At 46.0% G+C, this 24442-nt stretch overlaps 1 pseudogene; it reads left to right on the top strand.

The window, feature by feature from the left end:
* Nucleotides 1-9427: 9427 nt before the first annotated feature.
* On the top strand, nt 9428-10561 carry LOC101693324 (annotated as a pseudogene).
* Nucleotides 10562-24442: the final 13881 nt, after the last annotated feature.

Here is a 24442-nt window from a genome sequence, read left to right as displayed (position 1 = left end):
TAGAGTTTTGGGGGTGGGGAGTAACAGGCATCAAAACCATTGTCACAGGGGCACCTGGGTGGCTAAGTGGGTTAAAGCCTCTGCCTTCGGCTCAGGTCATGATCCCAGGGTCCTGGGATCAAGCCCTGCATCGCATCGGGCTTTCTGCTCAGCAGGGAGCCTGCTTCCTCCTCCCTCTCTCTCTGCCTGCCTCTCTGCCTACTTGTGATCTCTGTCAAAAAAAATAAATAAAATCTTAAAAAAAAAAAAAAAAAACCATTGTCACAGCCAGAGTCAGGAATCCATCAAAAAGAGCTACCTTTCAATACACTCACTCTGGGGTCTGGCTGGGCTCATTTAGGATCTCAGCTTCTTCACTTCTTTCATGTGACCTTGAACAAGAAGCTTAAGCTACTTGAGGCGTAAGTCTCACTATATGTAAAATGGAAATCATAATGACTTCCTTCCTAGGGTCATCATGAGAATTATGAGAAGCAACTCAAGGGACTGGCTTATCATTTTTATCATTAGGATAATGATGGTGACAATAGTATAAATACCAGGTGAATGGTACAGAAAGGGGAGGCGGTGGACTACTTCTGCCTGAAGAGGAGATGGTATGGATGAGAATTTTCAGGAGGAGGGAGTTGTTGGTGCTGAGTTTTAAAGGAAAGTTTGGATTTCTATACAAGGAAGTGGCCAAAAGTGAATCTGCTCAGAAGTAGAAAAATGAATGATTCAGAAGGTCATTAAAATAAAACAAATAAAAGAATCTAAACCAAATGACTGGGCTCCTTAAAAATAGGACATTGCATTGCCAAGCTAAGAAAGCGTTAGTCAGGCAGAGGAGGTAGTTACTGGGAAATTTCACCCAGTTCAGCATTATTGAGAAGTTGTGGGTTTCTGGAAACTTCGATGGGTGTTGCACAATTTTATGGGGTCATGGTTACCCAAACCCTGGTCCAAGACTGAGAAAGAAGTGTTCAGGATGGGACTGGTATTAGGAAAAAGAAAGATGTACTTGAAAGTGGAGCTTAAAAGTGGTTAAATGTATTGGAAGGAGATCAGAAGGAGTGGTCGATAGGTCAGCAAACATTTGTCCTGAGGAAACAGGTCATGTGACATCTGAAAGGAAGGGGCAGTGTATGCCCTGGCATCTGGATCTGATCCATGGGGCAAACACCCCATTCCTTCTCCCCCATGGTCCTGTTCCCTTCCTCACTTTCCCCAAACTCCCATATTTCAGGAACACTCCAGCCTTCTGTCTGACTGTTGGGACTGGGCAGGCGGGACTCAAATCCCAGCTCTGTCACTTGCTTACTGTGTGATCCTGGGCAAGTCAATTTACCTCTCTGTGCCTTTATTTTTTTGTCTATTAAAAGAGAATCATAGTATTTACTTCACTGGATTGTTATGGGGAGTTAGAGAAACACACACCAGGCACACATAAGTGCTCAGATAATGTTAGTTCCAGCACCTTCTCTCATTCTCTTCCTTCTTCTGACTTCATCTTGCCCTACCTGTTCTCATTATGTCTTGCTGGAGGTATCCATGGATTCTACAGGCAAATAATTCAATGCCTCCTATATGGTAGCCTGCAGGTAAGATCTTTGATTCATTTGTATCATTCAATTTACATGTATAAATACCTATAATGTAACTAGCATTGTTCTTGGAATAAAGACAAAAATATTACACGGCAGCAAAGGGAGGAGGAGGAGCATACAAGAGATGGAAACAAAGTATCAAGGAATTGAGAAGGGACACCTTGACCTTGTGCCAGGCATGGAGGTGGACAGCAGGATAAGAAGGTGAAAATGGTACAGCCTGGGGCTTTGGAGGGGCCATAGCTCAAAGGGAGACAAACTTAAAGACCCAAATGATGGCTGTGGGGCCCTACTGGGGATCTGTGATGTTATTGTGTTGGGTAAATTTTAAGAAGACTTCCAAGGCGAGGTGACTGAGGAGCTGGGTGCTAAGGGTGAGTAGTCACCAGATGGATAAAACCAGAAAGAGCATTTTAAACTGAGGACTAGTATATGCGAAGGCCCAGACACATTACAAAAACAGTGTTTGAGGGTGCCCGGGTGGCTCAGTGGGTTAAGCCTCTGCTTTTGGCTCTGGTCGTGATCTCAGGGTCCTGGGATTGAGCCCCACATTCGGCTCTCTGCTCAGCCGGGAGCCTGCCCCCCCCCCCACCTGCCTTCCTCTCTCTGCCTACTTGTGATCTCTGTCAAATAAACAAAATCTTAAAAAAAAAATAAAACAAAACAAAGCCCAGAGTGTTTGGGGAATAGTTGGGTGTCTCTTTAGGGGAAGTGAAAGAAAGTCTTTTCATTGAGTACAGGACCTGGCACAGAGTAAGTGCTCAATAAAAGTTGGTCATGCTTATTGTGAGATAGTTCATGAACTTGTTCCCTAGTGGTGAGTTGGTACTGCTAAGACTCACTGCAAAGAACCCAATCACCTCCCATGACCAAGGCAGTCTCCGGGACAGAAGAACAAGAGAAGTGATCTTCAGGAAGAGGCTGTCATGTGGCACAGGCCAAGGTTCAATTCCTGCTTCAGGGGGTCTGCACAGTGTCCTTCCTCTTTGGGGATGCTCATTCTGTTCCCTTGCTCAAGCAGAACTTCAAGAACTGGCTGGCCTAATGACCAGCACTGAGCTAACGGGAAGGTGGGCCACACTGGGCCCCAAGTCATCTGCCTGTGCCGATGAGCCAGGCCCTGGGGATTCCTCCCGCCCCGGGGGAGCATTTAGAGAAGTACACTGCAAGTCATCTGCCCTGTGTGGTCACTGCCTGTCAGGGCCGCGCAGGGCTGGTGGGGAAATGGGCAGATTGCGGCACCGCTCATTGGGAACCGAGTGCTTGGGCCCCGGAGCTGTCTTCTTGAGTCTGTTACCAGAAGACAGTTACGTAAGCAGTTTGTTCGTTCCCTCGACAAGTGTGTATTGAGTGCCAACTGTATGCCAGGCACTGTTTCAAGCTCTGGGGGGACCGTGAGGACAGACCCAGCCTTCCTGCTTCAGGGAGTTCTGGAAGAAACATTCTGAAAAAAAAAAAAATACACACTAACAATGTTCTACTATATTTATTGAGGATTTAATAGATGCTGAGCCCTTATTCCATGCACTATGCCAACGGAGTTTCATTTATTCTCCTTATTGGATTCATGAGATGAATTTTATGTCTCATAATTGTTATCCCATTTTATAAATCATATTCTTTAGGAACCCACCTGCGGGGACCCCCCCTTCCCCAGATCTGTCTGTCGTTGACTCTCAAAGGGGTGTGAGCTACAGTGGGGTGCAAATGATGATGCCTGGCCTTGGTCTTGGCTCACAGTGACCTAATGGGGTAGGAATGAGGGGCCTGGCATCTTCTGATAACATTCGGGGCCCGCCCGCCCCAGCCACTCTCCTGAACTCTGAGAGCTTTCAAATGCTTTCGGAGCCTTGTAATAACGTCCTTTCCCAACATTCCTTAATCATCATTACTCTGGACTCAGGCATTTAATTGCTCATCTGTTTCTCCATTCCTTCATGAATAGAGAATTTCTTTCATGATTGCATCAGGACAATAGCCACCTTGGACCAAATCGTGTTATAGGTGCGAGGCCTCCCCACCCCGCCCCACCCCGGGTAATTGTCCTTCTGCCCCTCTGTACCCTCATGTGAGCCCTGCTGAGTGCCAGGTGCTTGGGTCAGGAGCCCCCACGGAGACAGAGGAAGAGGGCTCTGTGGTGAGAGGGGCCAGACAGGGGTCAGAGAGAAGATAGCCCCAGGGGGCTGGGGAGCCCAGAGGTCATATCTCCCAGCAGTGGGATGAAAGAGGACCTGGTCTAGATGGCCAGAAGTCATCCAGAAGCTCTGGAGGCTTCTGAAAACTCCACTGAAATATCCCTGTTCTCTTCCCAAAGTCCGTCTTCACGTCTTCCCAGATCTCCACTGCCGGCTCCACCTGTGTACGCTCCTCCCGGCTCTCCCGAGCATCCAGGCTTCCTCTGCTTTAGCCTTGCTCTTCCCGCCATCTCCCACTTGGCAAGACTAAAGTGAAGGGCACTGAACATGGAGCAAACAAGCAGCTGGGGCACTGCTATCCTTCGGTGTCCTGGGTCTTGCCTGTACTCATGAGAAACTCCTTCCAGTGGTTTCTTCTGGAGGGACCTCAAGGCTTTGGCATGCCCACATACATTCTTTGGAACAATTAGCTTCTTGTTTGCATATACATTAATTTTATATTAAAAAAATAATGAGGGACGCCGGGGTTGCTCGGTCGGTTGAGCACCCAACTCTTGGTTTCAGCTCAGGTTGTTGTCTCAGGGCTGGGGGATCAAGCCCCGCGTTGGGCTCTGTGCTCAGCGGGGGAGCCTGCTTGATACTCTCACTCCCCCTACCCCGCCTCCCACTCCCTCTCTCTCTCTCTCTCTCTCAAATAAATACATAAATCTTTACAAAAATAAAATAAATAAATAAATAAATAATGATATCCCCACCAGACCTATCTCTAACATTGCAGGGACCCAGAGAAAGAGAGCGAAAGGAGGCCTATGACTACTGCCTACATCCCCCCCTTCTCTTCCTGTCCTGGATCCAGCCTCTGGGCATCCGGGAGGGGCCAGCCCCTCCCTCACAGCCAAAAGCAGATCTCTGGTCTACCTTTGTTATGGAGGACCTGGAAAGAGGCCTACGCAGGCTCTGGAAATGGACTAGGGACTATTAAACAGGAAATACAAAGGTCCTGGGTGCTCCCCAAAATGTGAGGATGTGTTGATACTGCATCCACCCGACAGCAGGATTACCAATGTCTTTCTCTTCAATTCTTCCTTATTGTTGGAACATATGACATCTAGCAGCACATTTGTGATCTTTACGTGGCCCCCAAATGACTCAGCCCCATTTGGAGGAACAAGATGACTGCAGAACGGCACATGGGTGGAGGGGCGCCGGGAGGGGACAAGGCTGGGGCACTGGGCAGATCTGCAGCGCATTTTGGGTTTTGTCACTTCCTAGCTGAGGGCCTTGAGCAAACCCACTTAGCTTTCTCAGCTTCAATTTCTTTCTTTGTCAAATGGGAATAGTCATTACCATTTTTCAGTATTATTGGAATGATTGAGTGGCCAGGCAAATGAGTGGCACAAAAATTTTAAATATAATTGTTACTATTTTTTAAATGTCGATCGATGCCAGGAATATTTTGGTGATTCTTCTAGGGTGGTTTCAGCACACTTATTTCCTGGTCATAATCACTTCCTTTATCACCTCTTACGTCATCCTCAGCCTTTACCTCATTACCCTCCCTGCCCTGTCCCTCCCACTAGCCACATCACTACTCCCTTCCCCAGGCTTAGCTTACCCCTCCCACCGGGAGCTCAGCCTCACATGAAAAGGGTGAGAGGGCACACTTTCTCTTTTATGTACCTCAAGCTACTATTTTGACATTTAGCCTTTCCCTGGCCCATTTCAGACCCTCTTAGTCACTTCTGCAGAAGCAATGCGAATGAATGAGCTCAAACTGGTGTGCTCCCAAGGTCATTTACATGTTAAACTGGATTAAGCTGAGATTTCATTTTTTGATCAGACAGCCAAGGTAGGTGGACATAAAGCTGGCTGGGAAAGCCAGAGACTGGGATTGAAATCCTGGGTCTGTGCTTCCTAATTGTGAGGCTCTGAGGAGTCATTTCACTAATACGAGCACTTGGGTCTTCATTTATAAAATGGAAGAAGGAGGGGCGCCTGGGTGGCTCAGAAGGTTAAGCGTCTGCCTTCGGCTCAGGTCATGATTCCCAGGTCCTGAATCAAGCCCCACATGGGGCTCCCTGCTCAGTGGGGAGTCTGCTTTTCTCCCTCTCCGTTTCCTCTTTTCTCTGGCTTGTGCACTCTTATGATCTCTCTCTCCCAAATTAATAAATAAAATCTTTTTTTTTTTTTTTTAAATGGAAGAATGATTCTTACCCAGCGGTTTTGTATCACAGATCGCTAACATGTGTACGACACTGAAGAGGACTTTGGTCAGTGATAGCAATTAGGCGGAGGCCGGATCGTGAACGGCCTTGAGGAGCAGAAGAATGAGTGCTGCGGGCTTCATGCTGAGGATGGTGGGGAGCCATGGAAGGTTCTAAACAGGGGTGGCACTACCAGATGGTAGAGTTGAGATGTGGGAAATCTTGCTTAGACGGCAAGATGGGAAGAGGCAAGAGGCAGGGAGACCAGTTAATGGCCGTGAGACCCGACCTCCGGCAGTGGCTGGGGAAGTGAGGACAGATTCAAGAGCTGGCCTGGAGTGGGCATCCTGAAAGGAGCAGGTGTCCTCATTCGCCACTCTGTTGTCTGTCCCCCTCGAGGGGACAAACTGTCCAAACTGATCATCTGGATTTAACCAGGGGATGGGGTGGGGGGGGGCAGCAGAGTGGCAGGAGGAGGAATAACGTGAGAGAAAAAGAAGGTGAAACAAAGACAGAAATCTCGATTTTTGTTGTCCAATTTTTCAAACCCTGATTTCAGCTAGAAAAAATCAATACCCAGCAAGTCAGAAGTGAAGCAAAAAGTTTGTGTGGAGATAAAAATAAGTAATAAAAGCTAAGGAGCTCTTACTATGTGCCAGGCTCCACGTGAGGCGATGTACTCTATTATCACAATAAATCATCACAGTCAGCCCATAAAGGAGGCATCACCATCATTTCCAGTTTAGAGATGAAGAACACAGGTGCAGTGAGGTGACGGATATGGGCGAGGGTCAGGGAGGGCACGGACTGTGATTCAAGGTAGGCAGACCCCGAACTCCAAGTTCTTAGAGAAAACTAAACACCTTATGAGACTCGAGCAACATGAAAACCAGAAGTCTGAGGTGTCCAGGAATAGCGAGATAGTCACTCCTCCCTACTGGTATTCAGTACGCCTTTGAAAAGGTAATATAATATGATATAAGTAGAAAAAGCACATGATCTATAGTGTGACTACAAGTAGGCCTTAGAAGTACATGGACTCAAGATGCAATTTACAGAAGCAACCCCAAATTTAAGGTACCTAAGAGAAGTGGTCAAGACCCTTTCAGGGAAATTACAACCTTTTATTAAATAACACTGGAGAAAATCTAAATACATGAAGAGGTATACCATGTTCACAGATAGGAAGGCGAGTCTCCTTAAAGTGTCCTAACACTATTTTAATCAAAAGCCCAACTCAGTTTTTCTTATAACCTGGCAAGCTGAATCTTCAGTTTGTATGGAAGAGCAAAGGGCCAAGGAAGGTAAAGACACTCCCAAAGCAGAATTCTGGACAGGGAATTAGCTTACTATATATCAAAATATACGATAAAGCAAACACATTTTCAACAGTCTGAAACTGGGACAGGGATTGACACATATATTAATGAAATAGAATAAAAAGTCCTAATAGAAGGATCCTTGTGTATTAGAAAACCTGATTTCTGATGGAGGATCCCTTAAAGACCAATGCGGTAAGGAACCAGTTATTCCATAAACAAGACTGGGAAAACTGGCTCCCCAAGTGGAGAAAACAATACCCCCTAGCATGCAAAATATCAATTCCAGGTGGGTCAAGGGCTTAAATGTGAAAGAAAAACCTTAAAGCTCTTATAAGAATTATAGGCCATAAAAAAGAAGAAAATCCTGCCATTTGTGACAACACGGATGGATTTGAAGGGATTGTGCTAGGTAAAGGAAGCCAGACAGAGAAAGAATACTGGGTTATCTCATTTGTATGTAGAATCTAAAAAAGTTGAACTCATAGAAACAAAGTGTAGATTATGGTTATCAATGGCTGGGAGTGGAGGAAATGGGGAGATATTGATCAAAAGTTACAAACTTCAGGGGCTCCTAGGTGGCTCAGTTGATAAAGTGTCCGGCTTGATTTCAGTTCAGGTCGTGATCTCAGGGTCATGAAATTAAGCCCCACACTGGGCTCAGTGGGAAGTCTGCTAGAGATTCTCTCTCTTTTTCCTTCTCCCTCTGCCCCCTCCTCCATGCAACACGCTGTCATGCTCTCTCTCTCCAAAATAAATAAATAAATCTTTTTAAAAGGTACGAACTTCATTAATGAGATGAATTAGTTCTGAAGATCTAATGTGCAGCATGGTGACTCTGTTTACAGGATTGCACTGTGTACTTGACATTGATTAACCAAGTAGATCTTGAATGTCCTTGCCACACACACACACACACACACACACACACGGTAACTGTGAGCTGATGGATACACTGAGTAACCTTTTTGTGATAATCATTTCACAGTATGTATGTGTGTCAAATCACTATATCATACACCTTAAACTCACCCAACATTATCAATTATATCTCAGTAAAGGTGGGAGAAAAAAAGCTCTTAGACTAAAATAATGAGTATCTTTACGATCTCAGGGAGAGACAGACTTCTTAAGCAAAATACAGAAAGTGAAATCACAAAGGAAAAGATCAATACATCTAATTAGGTTATAATTATTTCTGCTCATCAGAAGACACCAAAAGAGATGAAATGACAAATGATAAATTTGGACAAGACATTTGGAATGCATCATCAATAAATGATTAGTATCCAAAATAAAGTTGTACACATTCATAAAACTGAGACAATCTAATAGGAAAATGAGCAAAAGACTTAAACAGATAGTCTACATAAGAGGAAATAAATATGACCAAGAAACCTATGACAAGATGCTTAATCCCGTTATTACTCATAAAGATGCAAAATAAAACCACATTGTCATTTCACACCCACCAAATCAGTAAGAATCATGGCTGTGCCAATAGTGTTAGGATACTGAGCAGCTAGAAGGATCACTTACTCTTGATGACAGGTGTGTAAATCATGCTGATGCCATCTTGGACAAATCTGCCATGATGACGCTCTGTGACCCAAAGTCTTCTTGAGCACAGCCCCCCTCCCCCACATTCTTTCTTTTTGTCTAATCACACCCTTGGGGCATAGCATCCTTGATCAGCTCTGGAGATCCTACCGCCAGCACGTGTAAAAGCACGTCTTACACAAGGTGGGGTCAAGGAGATCTATTCATCCTGTGGCTGCTCAAGGCATGCCCAAGGCATGCTTCTGTCTGTAAGTACCCTTAATAAACCATCTCTCATCAAGCCGGACTTGTCGGTTTTTTCCTTGGGTCTTACAGCTCCTTTCAAAGTCATTTTACATATACGCCCCCTTCACAGAACAGCGGTGTGTGTTGGGACTGAAAAAAAAAAAACACTGAAAAATAACACACAGATCTCATAACCCAGAAATTCCATTCTTAATTATGTTAATAGAAAAACTCTTACACATGGGCATCAGGGTGTATATATTAAAATAGTCATAACAGTTTTGTTTATTAAAAATCCTGAAACCACCCCTTCCACACGATCACGCTGAGCTAGTACCCGTACCTGGAATTGGGTTGCAACCTCAGCCGCGCCTGCTGCCTGCCACTGCCTCTGGACCATGGACCCCCGCAAAGTGAGCGAGCTTCGGACTTTCGTGAAAACGTGTAAGCAGGATCCGAGCATTCTGCACACCGAGGAAATGCATTTCCTGCGGGAGTGGGTGGGAGCATGGGAGGTAAAATACCACCTGCCACTCATAAAACTAAATCAGAAGAAAAACCAGATAGTAAGAAGGCGGACGAAAACATAAAGACAGATGAACCATCAAGTGAAGAGAGTGATCTAGAAATTGACAATGAAGGTGTGATTGAACCAGATACTGATGCCCCTCAAGAAATGGGAGATGAAGATGTAAAGATAACCGAGGAAATGATGGATCAGGCAAATGATAAAAAAGTGGCTGCCATTGATGCCCTAAATGATGGTGAACTACAGAAAGCCATTGACTTATTCACAGATGCCATCAAACTAAATCCTCACTTGGCCATTCTGTATGCCAAGAGAGCCAGTGTCTTCATCAAATTACAGAAGCCAAATGCTGCCATTCGAGACTGTGACAGAGCTATTGAATTAAATCCTGATTCAGCTCAGCCTTATAAGTGGCACGGGAAAAGCACATAGACTTCTGGGCCATTGGGAAGAAGCAGCACATGATCTTGCCCTTGCTTGTAAACTGGATTATGATGAAGATGCTAGTGCAATGCTGAAAGAAGTTCAACTGAGGGCCCAGAAAATTGCTGAACATTGGAGAAAATATGATTGAAAACGTGAAGAGCGAGAGATCAAAGAAAGAATAGAAAGGGTTAAGAAGCCTCGGGAGAACATGAGAGAGCCCAGAGGGAGGAAGAAGCCAGATGACAATCAGGAGCTCAGAATGGCTCTTTCCCAGGTGGCTTTCCTGGGGGAATGCCTGGTAATTTTCCTGGAGGAATGCCTGGAATGGCAGGGGGGATGCTTGGGATAGCAGAAATGCCTGGGCTCAATGAAATTCTTAGTGATCAGGAAGTTCTTGCAGCCATGCAGGATCCAGAAGTTATGGTGGCCTTCCAGGATGTGGCCCAGAACCCAGTGAATATGTCAAAATATCAGAGAACCCAAAGGTTATGAATCTCATCAGTAAATTGTCAGCCAAATTTGGAGGTCAAGCATAATGCCCTTCTGACAAATAAAGCCCTTGCTGAAGGAAAAGCAACTTCGATCACCTAATAGATGTCGCAGTAATACAAACCAGTGTACCTCCGATCTTCTCATGAAGAAAGCTGGGGTACTGTGAAGAGAATCCCTACCCCCTGCTCCCCATGCAACTGAAACATTCTATAATAGTTTGCCTTAGGGTATTCATTCAGATAATGTTTTCCTACTAGGAACTACAAACTTTAAACATTTTTTAAACCTTAAAAATATTTAAAAACATAAAAAAAATCCTGAAACCCCCTCACATACACATTAGGCTGACTATTATTAAAGTAATTTTTTAAATTTTTTTAAAGATTTTATTTATTTATTTGACAGAGAGAGATCACAAGTAGACAGAGAGGCAGGCAGAGAGAGAGAGGGAAGCAGGCTCCCTGCTGATCAGAGAGCCCGATGAGGGACGGGATCCCAGGACCCTGAGATCATGACCTGAGCTGAAGGCAGAGGCTTAACCCACTGAGCCACCCAGGGGCCCTAGGCTGGCTATTATTAAAACACCAAGAAACCCCCCAAAAACAAAAAAATAATAAGTGTTGATGGGCCCGTGGAGAAATTGGAACCCTTGTGCACTGCCGGTAAGAATGAAAAATGGTGCAGCTGTTGTGGAAAACAATATAGCAGTTCCTCAAAAATGAAAAATAGGATGACCGTATGATCCAACAATTCCATTTTTTCCATACACACCTGAGCCAAAAGGTTGAAACAACCCAAGAACCCATCAACACATGAGTGGATAAACAAAAAGTAGTATATACATACAATGGAATATTATTGATCTTTAAAAAGGAAGGAAATTCCAACACATCCTTCAGTTTGGATGAAACTTGAGGATATAACATTAAGTAAAATAAGCCAGTCATAAAAAGACAAAGACTTTCCACTTCAATGAGGTACCCAAGGTAACCAAAGTGAGAGCAGCAGAAAGTAGAACGGTGGTTGTCAAGCGTTGGGTGGGGAGAGAATGGGAAGTTGTTCTGTTTAATGGGCACAGTGTTTCAGCCTGGAAAGATGAAAAAAGTTCTGGAGATGAATGGCGGTGATGGGTGGACCACAAGGTGAATGCACTTAATACCACTGAACTGGACACTTAAAAATGGTTAAAATGGTAAATTTCATGTTTATATTTATTTATCACAATAAAGGCAGATCCTTAATCATTTTGTTTAATAAAAAAATCTTTTAAAGATGAAAAAAAGTCCTGGAAATCATCCATATGTCCATCAGCAGAAGAATGGATAAATAAATTAGAGGGCAGTATATACATACAATGTTCTTCAGCAGAGCAATGAAAATGAATGGTCTATACCTGCTTATGTCAACATGGGTGAATCTCACAAACATAATAAATGAAAGGGGACAGTTGCAAAATAATACACTCTAATCGTATAACCAATGGCTTTGTTTGGGGACACAACACACAGAGAGCAAAACTATAAAGAAAAGCAAAGAAATGACTCCCACAAAAACCAAGATGGTGTCTCCCTCTGGGTGAGTTGTGAGGGAAGGGTATATGGGGATTTCTAATGTATTTGATGATTTCCTAAGCTGGGTGATGGACACATGGATATTTACTCCATAATTCTTTAAGTAACACATTTGTGTTACATAGTCTTTTGGTGTGTACATTCAGTATTACATCATTAAAAAAAATACACATAGAAAAAAGGATAGAAGAGCTCCACATGTGATGGTATCTAGTAGTGGGGCCCTTTTACTTTGTTTTCCTGTATTTTTAAAAATATTCTTTCATACTTCTGTAGTGAAAGAAGCATTAAACTATATTTAGAAAAAAAAAGTGAAGAGATATTTTTCCCTCAGATTTGTTCAGAGAAAAAGGACGTAAGGGGAAATGGGTGAAAGGTTTGGTTTTCCCTTCATTCTAGTAGGAACAGAAGATGACATTAAAATGTTGAGGCAAGAGGCAAAATGCTCATTAAAAGGTAATGAATTTTCACTGCAATCTTGAGGAAGGGAATGGTCCTCCCAAAGCGAACTCCCCAGTCCCTCTTCTCAGGAAATCCCTGCTGGTCTTAAGAGTGGGCGGACGGGTTTAATGCCCTTTTGAAACAAGGGACATAACCAAGGAGATGAAGCCACGAGGCTCAACCAGCCCTTGTCACTTTTGATTTCAGATGAAAACTTTGGCTCGCATCCCCTTTGAGTAGCCTTAAAGACAGATGAAAAAGAAGAAAAAGAGGAACATCACCGAGCTAAGAGAACTAGTTGAGCTAGAAGATGGTTTGAGAAAATATGATTCAACACAGTCACCACACATCTGGAGAACATAATGGCCACCTGCGCAAATTTAATTGAAGAGATTGGGGGTTTTTCTTTCTATACTGTCATCTTATGTTCCTCCTCTCTTATCATCACCAAAAGCTCAACACAAGACCACAGACTCCATTGTTCACTGTTTTGAGGCACGTGTGTACTTCATAAACATGTAGGCATCCCCCACCACAAGTACAGACTTGTCTGGAGCCTGGAGACATGGATGAATGAAACAGAGACCCTCGCTTCCCACCAGATATAATGGCAGTTAGAAGGGGATGGAAAATGCTTTGACATCCATAAGTAGAAGACATTGTGGGCCACGACACAGAGGTGGGACATCTAACCTAGCCTGGGGGTGACTGGGAGGGCGACCAAGAGGCGATGGCCCCTATGAAGTCACAAAGGATGCACAGGGATGCATTAAGGATGAGAAAACTAGGCAAAGAAGGGTTAGGATGAGGAGCTGGTCTGCCACGTAGGACTACATGGGCAAAGATGTTGGGGAGAAATAACCCTGTGGCCTGAGGGGAACCGTCAGTTGTTGGCTTTTTTCTGGAATGTGATATTGTGATATAAGGACTAGATATTTGGTCTTCATCCTGTTTCTGACATAGAGCCCCTTAGGATTCTGGGGCACCTGGGTGACTCAGCCTGTTAAGCGTCTGACTCTTGATTTCAGCTTGGGTCATGATCTCAGAGTCACAAGATCAGCTCCATGCTCAGCATGGAGACTGCTTAAGATTCTCTCTCTCTGCCTTTGTCCCTTTCCCCACTCACATGCATGCTCTTTCTCCCCCTCACTCTGCCTCATAAAACAAATAAATAAATCTTAAAAAAAAAAAAACCCTTAAGATTTCCTAAATGATAAGCATGATAAAGTTGTCTTTTGTTATTCACAGTAAGCTCCTTTCTACTATACCTGAGTTTCTGTCAAGCGGTGACTTTTGGAAAGCCCCTATGGATGGGCAGGGCTGGTGCCCAGGGGAACTAAACACAGGACTGATTGGAGAGTTGTGACTTACCCCCTCCACCACCTTCAGGAAGGGGAGAGGAGCTGAAGATTGAGTTCAGTCACCAATAGCAATGATTTCATCAGTCATACCTATGTAATGAAGCCTCCATAAAACCCCAAAGCACAGGGTTTGGAGAACATCCATGTTGGGAGACACGTGGAGGTGCTGGGAGAGCAGCAGCAGTCACCCTGTGAGGAGCTGAACCTCGTTGGTACATTTATAATATTCTTTTTTTTTAAGATTTTATTTATTTATTTGATAGAGAGAGATCACAAGTAGGCGGTGGGGGGGCAGTGAGGGGAAGCAGGTTCCCTGCTGAGCAGAAAGCTTGATGCGGGACTCGATCCCAAACCCTGAGCCAAACGCAGAGGCTTAACCCACTGAGCCACCCAGGTGCCCCTATTTATATTCTTTATAATAAACTGCTAAATGTCAGTAAACGTCTGAGTTCTAAGAACCCATCTAGCAAATTAATTCAACCCGAGGAGGAGGTCTCAGGAACCTCTCACTTATAACCAGTCACTCAGAAGCACAGAGGACCACCCAGAGTTGAGAATGACCCCTGCAGTAGGCCAGTCTTGTAGGGCTGAGTCCTTAACCTAGCCACTGGGTACTGGGCAACAATGGAGGTATTTTAACAGGAAAGAGAGGCATCCAATTTGTCCCAGGCATTAGGATCAATTTCCTTTAAACCACCCATTTCATGATGTCATAAACCAAAGGAAACGTGAGGTATAAACCACAGGCAGATTAGGTAAAGGGCAGGTAGAGTCCAAATTTGGAAAAACGAGTCCGCATCTGAATCCTGCTGCACTACTCACCAGCTCTGGTGAGTCACTTACGTCCTCTGAGCCACTATGTGATCATCTGGAGTGGGGTTAACGGGAGCACCCAATGGAATACCATGAGCTCTCGTGCAGATCTGTGTTCACCTGAAAAAACAAAACAAAATAAACCTCTCAGATATATCATTGATCCGAAGATTAAATGGCAGAATAATACGTTTGATACCATTCATCTTTTTTTATTAAGATTTTATTTATTTATTTATTTGACAGACAGAGATCACAAGTAGGCAGAGAGGCAGGCAGAGAGAGAGAGAGAAGCAGGCTCCCTGCTGAGCAGAGAGCCCAATGCGGGACTCGATCCCAGGACCCTGAGACCATGACCTGAGCTGAAGGCAGAGGCTTAACCCACTGAGCCATCCAGGTGCCCTTGATACCATTCATCTTAAAGGAAAAAGAGAAAGAACACATATATGTATGGAAAATGCAGAGAAAAAAGGAAGGATTCAAACAAAATTCAAAGAGAGTTTACCTCTGGAGAGGCAGAAGGAAAGCAAGACAGGAGCTGCAGATTGAAGGGGGACTTGACTTTATCTGGCAAACTTTTGTTTTTACATGGAAAATGTATTCTTATACTATTTGTATATTTAAAAATTAATTTTAAAGGGGCCCCTGGGTGGCTCAGTCTGTTAAGCATCTGTTGACCTTTGGCTCAGGTCATGATCCCGGGGTCCTAGGATCGAGCCCCGCATTGGGCTCTCTGCTCAGTGGGGAGACTGCTTCCCCCTCTCTCTGACTGCCTCTCTGCCTACCTGTCATCTCTCTGTCAAATAAATAAATGAAATCTTAAAAAAAATTAATTTTAAAATAGCCTGACAGGGGCACCTGGGTGGCTCAGTCAGTTAAGTATCTGCCTTTGACTCCCGGCATGAGCTCAGGGTCCTGGGATTGAGCCCCTGCATCGGGCTCCCTGCTCAGTGAGCCTGCTTCTCCCTATCCCTCTGCCTGCTGTGCCCACTGCTTGTGCTCTTTCTCTCTTTCTGTCAAATAAATAAAATCTTTACAATAAATAAAATAATAAAATAAGATAAAATGCCTGACAAATGGCCCTAACAGAGAGTAGCTTTTCAGTCAATGTTCTCTCCCTTTTGTTTGCTTTCATAGTGAGATTTGGGGTCTTTCCAGTTTGATTTCCTAATTCACCCTAATTTCAACCCTGAGTTGGAGGCCTGCCATAGTCACTCAACAAATATTTGTAGAAGACCTTTCCTGAAAGGGTTAGTAGGTTTCTTGGAAGTGGGTTAAAGGTGTCTTTGGCCAACTTCTGACCCCAAGACCTCCTCTAGAGGTGGCCTGAAAGACTGAACTTGGTCGTCCACAGGGCCCCTGAGGACACTGCCAACACTCTGGCCTTCTGGTGGGCCCTCAGCTCCTTGGGAAGTTCCCATTCTTGTCTTCCTGGACTCAAAGCTTTTGTCTGAGACAGAGAGAGAGGTCTATGTCCATTTTCTTCCCAAAGAAAGGCTGCGGTCACCAATGACTACCAAAAAACCCAGTCCAGTAAAGAAAACTTTCAGCGGTGGTCACTTCTGCTAGGGTTTGGGGGGACAAGAGAGACACTCTCCCCTGTGGACTCTTTTTCCTGTTTGAATACCTTTTTTCATATGTTATTTTTAAAATTAAGTAATTACTATTCCTTTAATTAATTAGTTCCTGAAAACAAAAAAATCACAAAATCTAATTCTATTTTAATAACTCTGATTTAGGCCAGATTAGAGTTCTTGATGAATATATGACTTGGCATGGGGAAGGGGGGGTTGGGCAGGGCATAAAGAGGTCATTTGATGGGATGACTCTTCTAGAGAGGAGGGTCGGGCTGACATGTACACTCCTAATATCCAAACACTTCCTGGGGCTCAGTCAGGATTTCTTGAATTTAACTCAGTAGGAAGCCATATCTAGGGTCTGCTAAGAATGCACCTGTTTTGGAAAGGAGAAAAAAAATGAAAAAGAAAAAAAAAGAATAAACTCATACAGCAAGGAGGGGTCTTGGTTATTCCCACAGATCTTACTTTACTGACATGGCCATGAGACCAGAGAGGGAATGGGACATGAGATCCAGCTAGAACTATATTAAAAGTAATGGGGGCTCCAATACGACCATAAGGATAAACACCTGACCCTCCCAACTATCCCATGACCTGGTGCCACATCCATTTTGCAGAGGAGGAAATCAAGGCTATAGTAGGGAATGAGACAACGGATGATGAAGCAGACAGGAACCAACAGAGCTGGGCCTAGGATCCTGCTCCCTGACCCCAGGGCTTTCCCTTCCACCTTTGACCTCATCTCTTGTCAGGCAACTCTTTTGGACTTTCTCTGTTTGCAGGCACCTTGGAAAATGTGTGGATCTGGGTGGGGACCCCTAGGACATATTATTATTGGGCTTTTGTCTATTTATCACTACTTACAGCGTTCTAAACGCTTGAGTGTGAAGGGACTTTCTTTCCCGTTTGCTGTTGTATCATCAACTCATGAATGAATCAGGGAATGCCCTCTACTCCTTGAAGATCCCCAATTTACACAGAAAGAGGTTGAGGTTCAGGTTCACGGAGCTGAAGGGACTTAATTCAGTTACGTGGAGGCACACCCGGGCCTCCCAATTCTATTTCCTCTTCAGAGCTAAGGCTGCTTTGACAGTCTGCCAGTCACCAGCTCACCCTGAGGAGGCATGGCATAGTCATCAGCTGGGAGAACAGACCTACCTGCCCAGGTTGGACGTCAGCACTGCCAACGCATGGTGACACCCACACACTGTGACACACACTTGTGCTTGGGCCACACAAAGTTCTCCCTAGTCCTCAGGTCCAGCCAAGGAGTGGAATGGAGGGAGAAGCCCACGGGGAAGGGGGCACGGCTGAGTCTCCAGCTGTACACGCCCCACCCGGCCCCAAGCCACACCACAGACAATGCAGGAAAGGGTCCAGGTGAGCTCCGGGCCAGAGCTGAAGAAAGTGACCCGGTGGCCCTGAGTCACGCAGCTCGTAAAGATGACAGCTGGAGGCAGAAGTTAGCACCATCTGGGAGAGACCTCAAACAGGCGACCTTCACAACTCTTGAACAGTGTGGATGAGGGCACCTGGGTGGATCAGTCGGTTAAGCATCTGCCTTCAGCTCACGTCATGGTCCCAGGATCCTGGGATCGAGTCCCACATAGGGCTCCCTGCTCCATGGGGAGTCTGCTTCTCCTTCTACCTCTGGCCCTCCTCCTTGCTCATTCTCTCTCTCTCTCTCTCTCTCTCTCAAATAAATAGAGGAAATCTTTAAAAAAAAAAAAGAAAAAAGAAAAAGAAAAGATAAGTGTGGATGAAATGCCATGCTCTAGGCTGACCAGAGGTCCCCTATCTGTGTGAGACAAAGGCCCCCTTCCTGCATGGACCAAACAACACTACCTTTTCATTCACCCTTCCTAGAATTCTCAGAGTGGAAGGGTACGGGCACTGCAGTTTTATTAATGTGTATAATGTGTTTGATCCTGTGTTAAGTGCTGGCCTTATATCAAGGCATTTTTTTTATGACTTTATTTATTTATTTGACAGGCAGAGATCTCAAGTAGGCAGAGAGGCAGGCAGAGGGGGGGGGGGGAAGCAGGCTCCCTGCTGAGCAGAAAGCCTGATTTGGGGCTTAATTCCAGGACCCTTGATTCCATGACCTGAGCCGAAGGCAGAGGTTTTAACCCACTGAGCCACCCAGGGGCCCCTATCAAGGCATTTTAATATGATATGAACATTACTAACCCAGTTTACCAATGAGCAAACTGAAGCACACAGTGGTTCAGTAACTTGCCTAGGGTCACACAGCCCAGAGAATGGAGGAACCAGGACTGAAACACAGGCTTGAACAATAAAAAGCACAGTGGGTCATGTGGGTCATGTGCCTCACAGAGCAGGACTTCAGTGAATAGTTAATGTGCCAAGGAGAAAAAGGTCAGGCAGGTGGATCTCAAGAAAGAGGTAAGACTGAACTGCACCTCGCATGAGAAATTAGACCCACCTAGATTTATCTGGATTCCAAGACAGAGTGAAGACTCATGAAAAAGGAAGAAGGTGGGGCTCAGAAAAAGAGAATCCAAAGAGTTGAGATTTCCTCATATGCACTGAAAATGCTAGAACACTATCTGCCAGGGGCTCATGACCGAGTAGTTTCCTACATAGCTGGGAAACACCTGGGCTTAACATGGAAGCACTGAGTGGACGCACCCATGTGTCCTCCCACAAAATGCGCCCTGTGTAGGATATAGAGGCTGGTGCTGGGGCAAAAGATGTATCCTGCCTCCCCCTACATGAATGCACTTGTCAACTAACACTCCCTGAGCCTATAGAAGATATAGGCCTCGCAGCATCCTTCCCTTCTATGGCAATGCTGCCCTGACGTTCCATTAGGAAGCCAGCCATCTCCCATCTGAATCTGTGCATGTATAGGATGAGTCTGATTCCACTCCAGGCACTAGGGGCTCGTGTTCAGCACATCCCATTCTCCTGGAGCCACTGGTCAGGGCTGAGACGTAAGCAAGGCCCTCGTGGATCAGCCTTGGAGACTTGGCTGGAGGTCTCAGCAAAGTGGGTCATCACATCTGCTGACGTTGCTGAGTGGGAAAACAGCAGCCTGAGACAGCAGTCAGACGTTTTGCCACCCCAAAGGGCAAGCTTGCCTTGAAATGAAGTCAGAACTTAAAATATGAGGCTAGGATGGAGAGAGAGGGATTCCTGATATGATGTGCCTAGATCCAACCGTGTCTGAAACCCAAATCTACCTCTGGACCTTCCCCCCCCCCCCCCCTTGAGGCACTGTGCATTGATTTGAGATGATTTCTTTCACCTTCAACTGAAAGAGTTCAGATGAATTCACCCCTATGGGAGCAATCAGGAACCCCTCCTTGACTTCCCAGCAACCTCTGGTGCTGCCCATATCTTGGCACTTGCCACACAACCCTGCATTGGCACAGAGAATTAGTGCCCTGACCCTGGTTTTTTGTAGTGGTACCGTGCTGTTATTCACCTCCTTCCTGACTTCTTGAGAGGAGGGCTGTCTCTTGTTCATCCAGAGGTCTTGTCGTCAAGAGATGTTCGGTGATTAAGTCATCATGAATGGATCTCTGCTAGTTGGTGCGTAGATTTGAATAGAGCAAGAAAAAAGAGTTGTTGTTCAAAGGCCTAAGTTACCCTCAAGACCTCTCTGAGGGGCGCCTGGGTGGCTCAGTGGGTTAAAGCCTCTGCCTTCAGCTTGGGTCATGGTCCCGGGGTCCTGGGATCGAGCTCCACATCGGACTCTCTGTTCTGTGGGGAGCCTGCTTCCTACTCTCTCTCTCTCTGCTTGCACCTCTGCCTACTTGTGATCTCTGTCTGTCAAATAAATAAATAAATAAATAAATCTTAAAAAAAAAAAAAAAAAACCTCTCTGAGCCGACAAAAGATGATTATTTCTTAATCTCTCACCATCCAGACCAACCACAGGTGAACCAGCAACACCTGTGGAACACAAACCAGTCTCCCATGTCAGAGAAGGAAATCAGACCTGGCCATCCCCTTGCTTAAAACACCTTTTGGTGACCTGTTTGGCAGGAGGGGGTGGAGATGAGTGAGCACTTGGCTCCAGGGAACGTCCTGTGTTACCGAACATTCATTTGTGTACTGACTGATTCATTTAGCAAGCATTTACTTAGCACCTGCTATGAGCTAGGCCCGTGTTACTCTGTCTGCACAGCACGCTTTCAGGACCACACACTTGTCAGGCTGTATTACAGATCACCCCAGACTTAGTGGCTTAAAGCAGCAAACACTTGTTACCTCCCAGGATCCACACACAGCTCGGCCATGCTGCTGGGTCACAGTTTCTCAGCACATCACAATCAAGCTGCCCACCGGGGCCGCGGTCGCCTTGAGCCTCAGCCGAGGCTGCAGGGTCCGTTTGATTCCAAGCTCATTCACAAGGCTGTAGTCAGGCCTCAGGAGAGTCTTATGGGCCTCTCACACACCAGCCAACTTCCATGGGCCTCTCCACAGGCCTGCCTCACAACATGGCAACTGGCTCGCCCAGGGCAACCCCTGTGAGTGACCCAAAGAGGGCCCAAGGCAGAAGCCATAATCTCTTCACAACCTAGTCTGAGGAGGAACATGCCACATCTTCTGCCACATTCTGTTCTTCAGCAGTGAATCCTAAGTCCAACTTATACTCTAAGGAAGAGGACTACACAAGGGTATGAATCCCAGGAGGTGGCTTGATTAGGGTGGCGGTTTTAGAGGCGTCCTGTCACAGAGAAGGTATTATTATCCTTCATTTCATACTCAGACACCCAGCTAGGGAAGCAGTGTGTTCAGGTCACTCGTCTTGGGTACTGTCTTACTGGTCAGTTGTGCGTGAGGTGGAGGAAGGCAGGGAGAAGGTGCTGTTTAAAACATATTCATTGCTCCACTGAGCAAATGATTACCCTACAACTTTGGGGATTAAAATAAACATTGATTATCTCATATAGTTTCTAAGGGGCAGGAATTCAGTGGCATCTTAGCTGGGTGGTTCTGGCTCAGGGTCTTTTGTGAGGTTGTCCTTAAGCTGTGGGCCAGAACCGCAGCTTTGAAGATTTGACTGGGGCTCAGGAGCCCCTTCCAGAATGGCTCACTCCCCATGGCTATTGGTAGAAGGCCTTATTTCCTGGTCCCAAGGACCCCTCTCTAATGGGGCTTGGGTATCTTTGTGACATAGAATCTGGTTTCCTCCAGAATAAGTGATTCAAGAGAGCCTAAGCGGAAACCTCAATGCCCTTTGTGACTTTAGCTCAGGAGTCATACGCTGTCATTTCTGCAATGTCCTGTTGGTTACCCAAGTAAGTCCTGTTTGTTGTGGGAGGATTACACAAGAGCATGGGAACATCAGATGATGATCACTGGAGGTTGGCTACCATAGGATCCTACAAGATTAGTAATCCCAAAACCCAACTTAAATTAAGTCACTCCATTGGTCAAAGAGATCCAGAACTTTCCCACATCCTGCAGCACGGAATCTGATTTCCTCAGTCCCATCTCCCACTCTCTTTTGGGCAGATGGTTCATTTGGGACTGGCAGCTTGGTCTGCTTCATGACCCCAACGGTCCCCACAGGGATCCTTGTAGATGTGTTCTCCTCCCCAGCCTCTCTGTTCGGGGGGAAGCCCTACTTCCCTGGGAAACCCAATCCAGCCTCCTACACAGAGCCATTGGCCTTCCGCCATGTGCGGGCTCTGGTTGGATGCTGGAATACTAGAGTGAGCAAACAGACATCCATCCTCCCTGGAGAGCTTCTGGTCAAGATGGGGAGGTAGACATTAGCCAATTAACAATAATCTAATTGCAAATTGCGACATGGTCTCCCAAGGAAAATGACAGGTGCCATGCAAACCTATAATAGGGGTCCTGGCCAATTCCACATGCCAGATTTGAGCTGTTGAGTCATTAACTAGTCTGAACAGGTGTTTAAGGTTAGGTTCAGGTGCAAGGGCCAGAAAATCCATACTAAAGGTGGCTTAAACAAGAGATGTTTATTTCTCTCTTGCTTAGATGTCTGGGAGTTAGCTGTCTGGGAATCTCTCTTGCTTAGCTGTCTGGGATGTCTGTGTTTGAGGACAGGGACTGTGCCACTCAGTGACAGGGATCCTGGTTCCTTCTACCCTGTTGCTCTGCTCTGCATGACCTTCCACCAGGGGTCCAGGATGGTGGCATCCATATTCTGGGCAGCCATATGGAGAAAGAGACAGAGAGACAGAGGGTAATATATACCATCTATCCCAGAAGCTGCCACAAGATGCTTCCCCTTTCATCTCCGTGGCCCGAACTTAGTCACATGGCCACACCTAGCTGCAAGGGAAACTGAAAAATACAGCTTTCCTTCTGAGCTCCCATACGAGGAGCCAAACATTAGAGCTCCATCACCATGCAAAAATAGCCATGATAGTCAACCTTATCTTGCACGACTCTGTGCCAAGCACTGTTCTAAGTCCTTGACACGTATCAACTCATTTCATCCTCACAATAGATCTGCGAGGAAGGTACTACTCTTGCCCCCCATTTTACAAAGGGGGAAACTGAGATACAGATGTAAAACAAGTCAATAAGTGGACAACCTGGAGGATGAACCCATGCACTGTGGTTCCAGGGTCTGGATGTTGTTCACATGGTTCAGAGTTACGAAGAGAGGGAGAAGAGATATTGGGGGACAGGCACATTCTCTGCCCATATAGCAGGGTGGAAGACAAAGAAGAAAGTACTCCAGGCAAAAGGAATAGTCAAGGCAATCCCCACCCTTGTCTGCTTCCAAGAGTAAGGTCCTTTATGACAGTGTCTCTCAAACTTTAATGCCCCAACAAATCTCTTGGAGATCATGCTAAGTGCACACCTGATTAAACAGGACAGGGCCTAGAATTTGCCCCATGATGCAGCTGGCCTGTGTACTACCACCAGATAGACTGGACCACATTTTGAGGAGTGAGGACATGTGGTCAGAAGCCCATCACTGCATGACTCCCTTCTGGCACAGGGCCAACAAACAGTGCTTTGGGCCTGGTGGCAGGCCACAGAGAGCACTTACACCCTTCTTGCTATCCCAGATTTCCAGTTCAGGCTGATTTCCTCTGTCTCTCCAAAGTACCAGGCCACTTGTTGAATGAATGAATGAATGAATGAATAAATGAATGACTGAAAAGGTAATGCTGGAGATCAGAGAGAGGGAGAGACAACTGATCAGGCGAAGTTGTATCCCCAGGGGAAGATTTTGGTTCACGGGCCCCACCCTGTCAGATCCAGTGCTGGCACTGTGCATTCTGAATCCTCCCAGAGGAACAGGTACCATGGTTTACTACTGTTTATAGATGGGGAAACTGCCTTCTGGCCTTGCTTTTAGAACGTGAGCCTCCACCTGTCTCCCCAGGGATTTTTCAAGCCCTGTGATGGAAAGATTGGAGGTGGGGCCAGTGACAGAACCCCAGGGCAAGTTCAGAATTAGTTTCCTTTATACCAGTCTTGCCTTACCTCAGCTACCATCTCCTCTAATCCACCCATCCTGGAGGGAGATGCTGATTCCCTGTGAGTTTTGCAGGATGAAGCACAGGCTCAGAGAGGTCTGTGAAAGGTCAAGTCACAGAGCAGGTTGCATTGTGTCTGAGGCCGCCAACCTGCCCTGGGGGGACCTGGCTAGCAGCCAGCTCTCAGTGAAAAACGGTTCCAATGAACCTTAAGTGGAAGATGGAAGCAGAGACAGCTATCTGGTCCACCGCAATCACTTCCAGTGATCCAGCCCTTTACCGGGTGCCAGGCGCTGCACTAAGCCAGTCTCCCAACTTTCTCCTCAGACCCTCAGGGAAAAGCCCTTCAAATGTCATCGCCATCTTTGTGCAGACGTGGAAAGCAGTGGGGGCTCAGAGATGCCAAGTGTCTTTCCCAGAGAGGCACAGCAAGGAAATGATGGGTCCGCTACGAGTGTGGGACTGCCTGACCTCCTCCCTTCTCAGAGCTGGACCTTATGTGCGACTCAAATCTGGATCATTCATTCATTTAATCCTCACAACACAAGGAAACTGATTTACAAATGCAAAGGAGCTCTTCGAGGCTGAGGTTTGCCCAAGACCACAGAGAGAAAGTGAAGGAACGCTTCGAAGGAACGAATGCGTCTTTGGGGGCTCCCTGGCCTTCCCCCCTCCAGCCGAGACTCCAAAGGCCCGCCCTTCCCCCTCCGGGCCCGCGGGCCCCTTTAACCGGGCGGCGGAAGGGGAGGCCGGGGGCG

Source organism: Mustela putorius, unplaced genomic scaffold, assembly GCF_011764305.1.
Source record: "Mustela putorius furo isolate JIRA1106 unplaced genomic scaffold, ASM1176430v1.1 tig00000145_pilon_pilon_pilon, whole genome shotgun sequence".
NCBI lineage: Eukaryota > Metazoa > Chordata > Mammalia > Carnivora > Mustelidae > Mustela > Mustela putorius.
The sequence above is the reverse complement of the archived record's forward strand: the minus strand, read 5'-3'. Positions and strand labels throughout refer to the sequence as shown.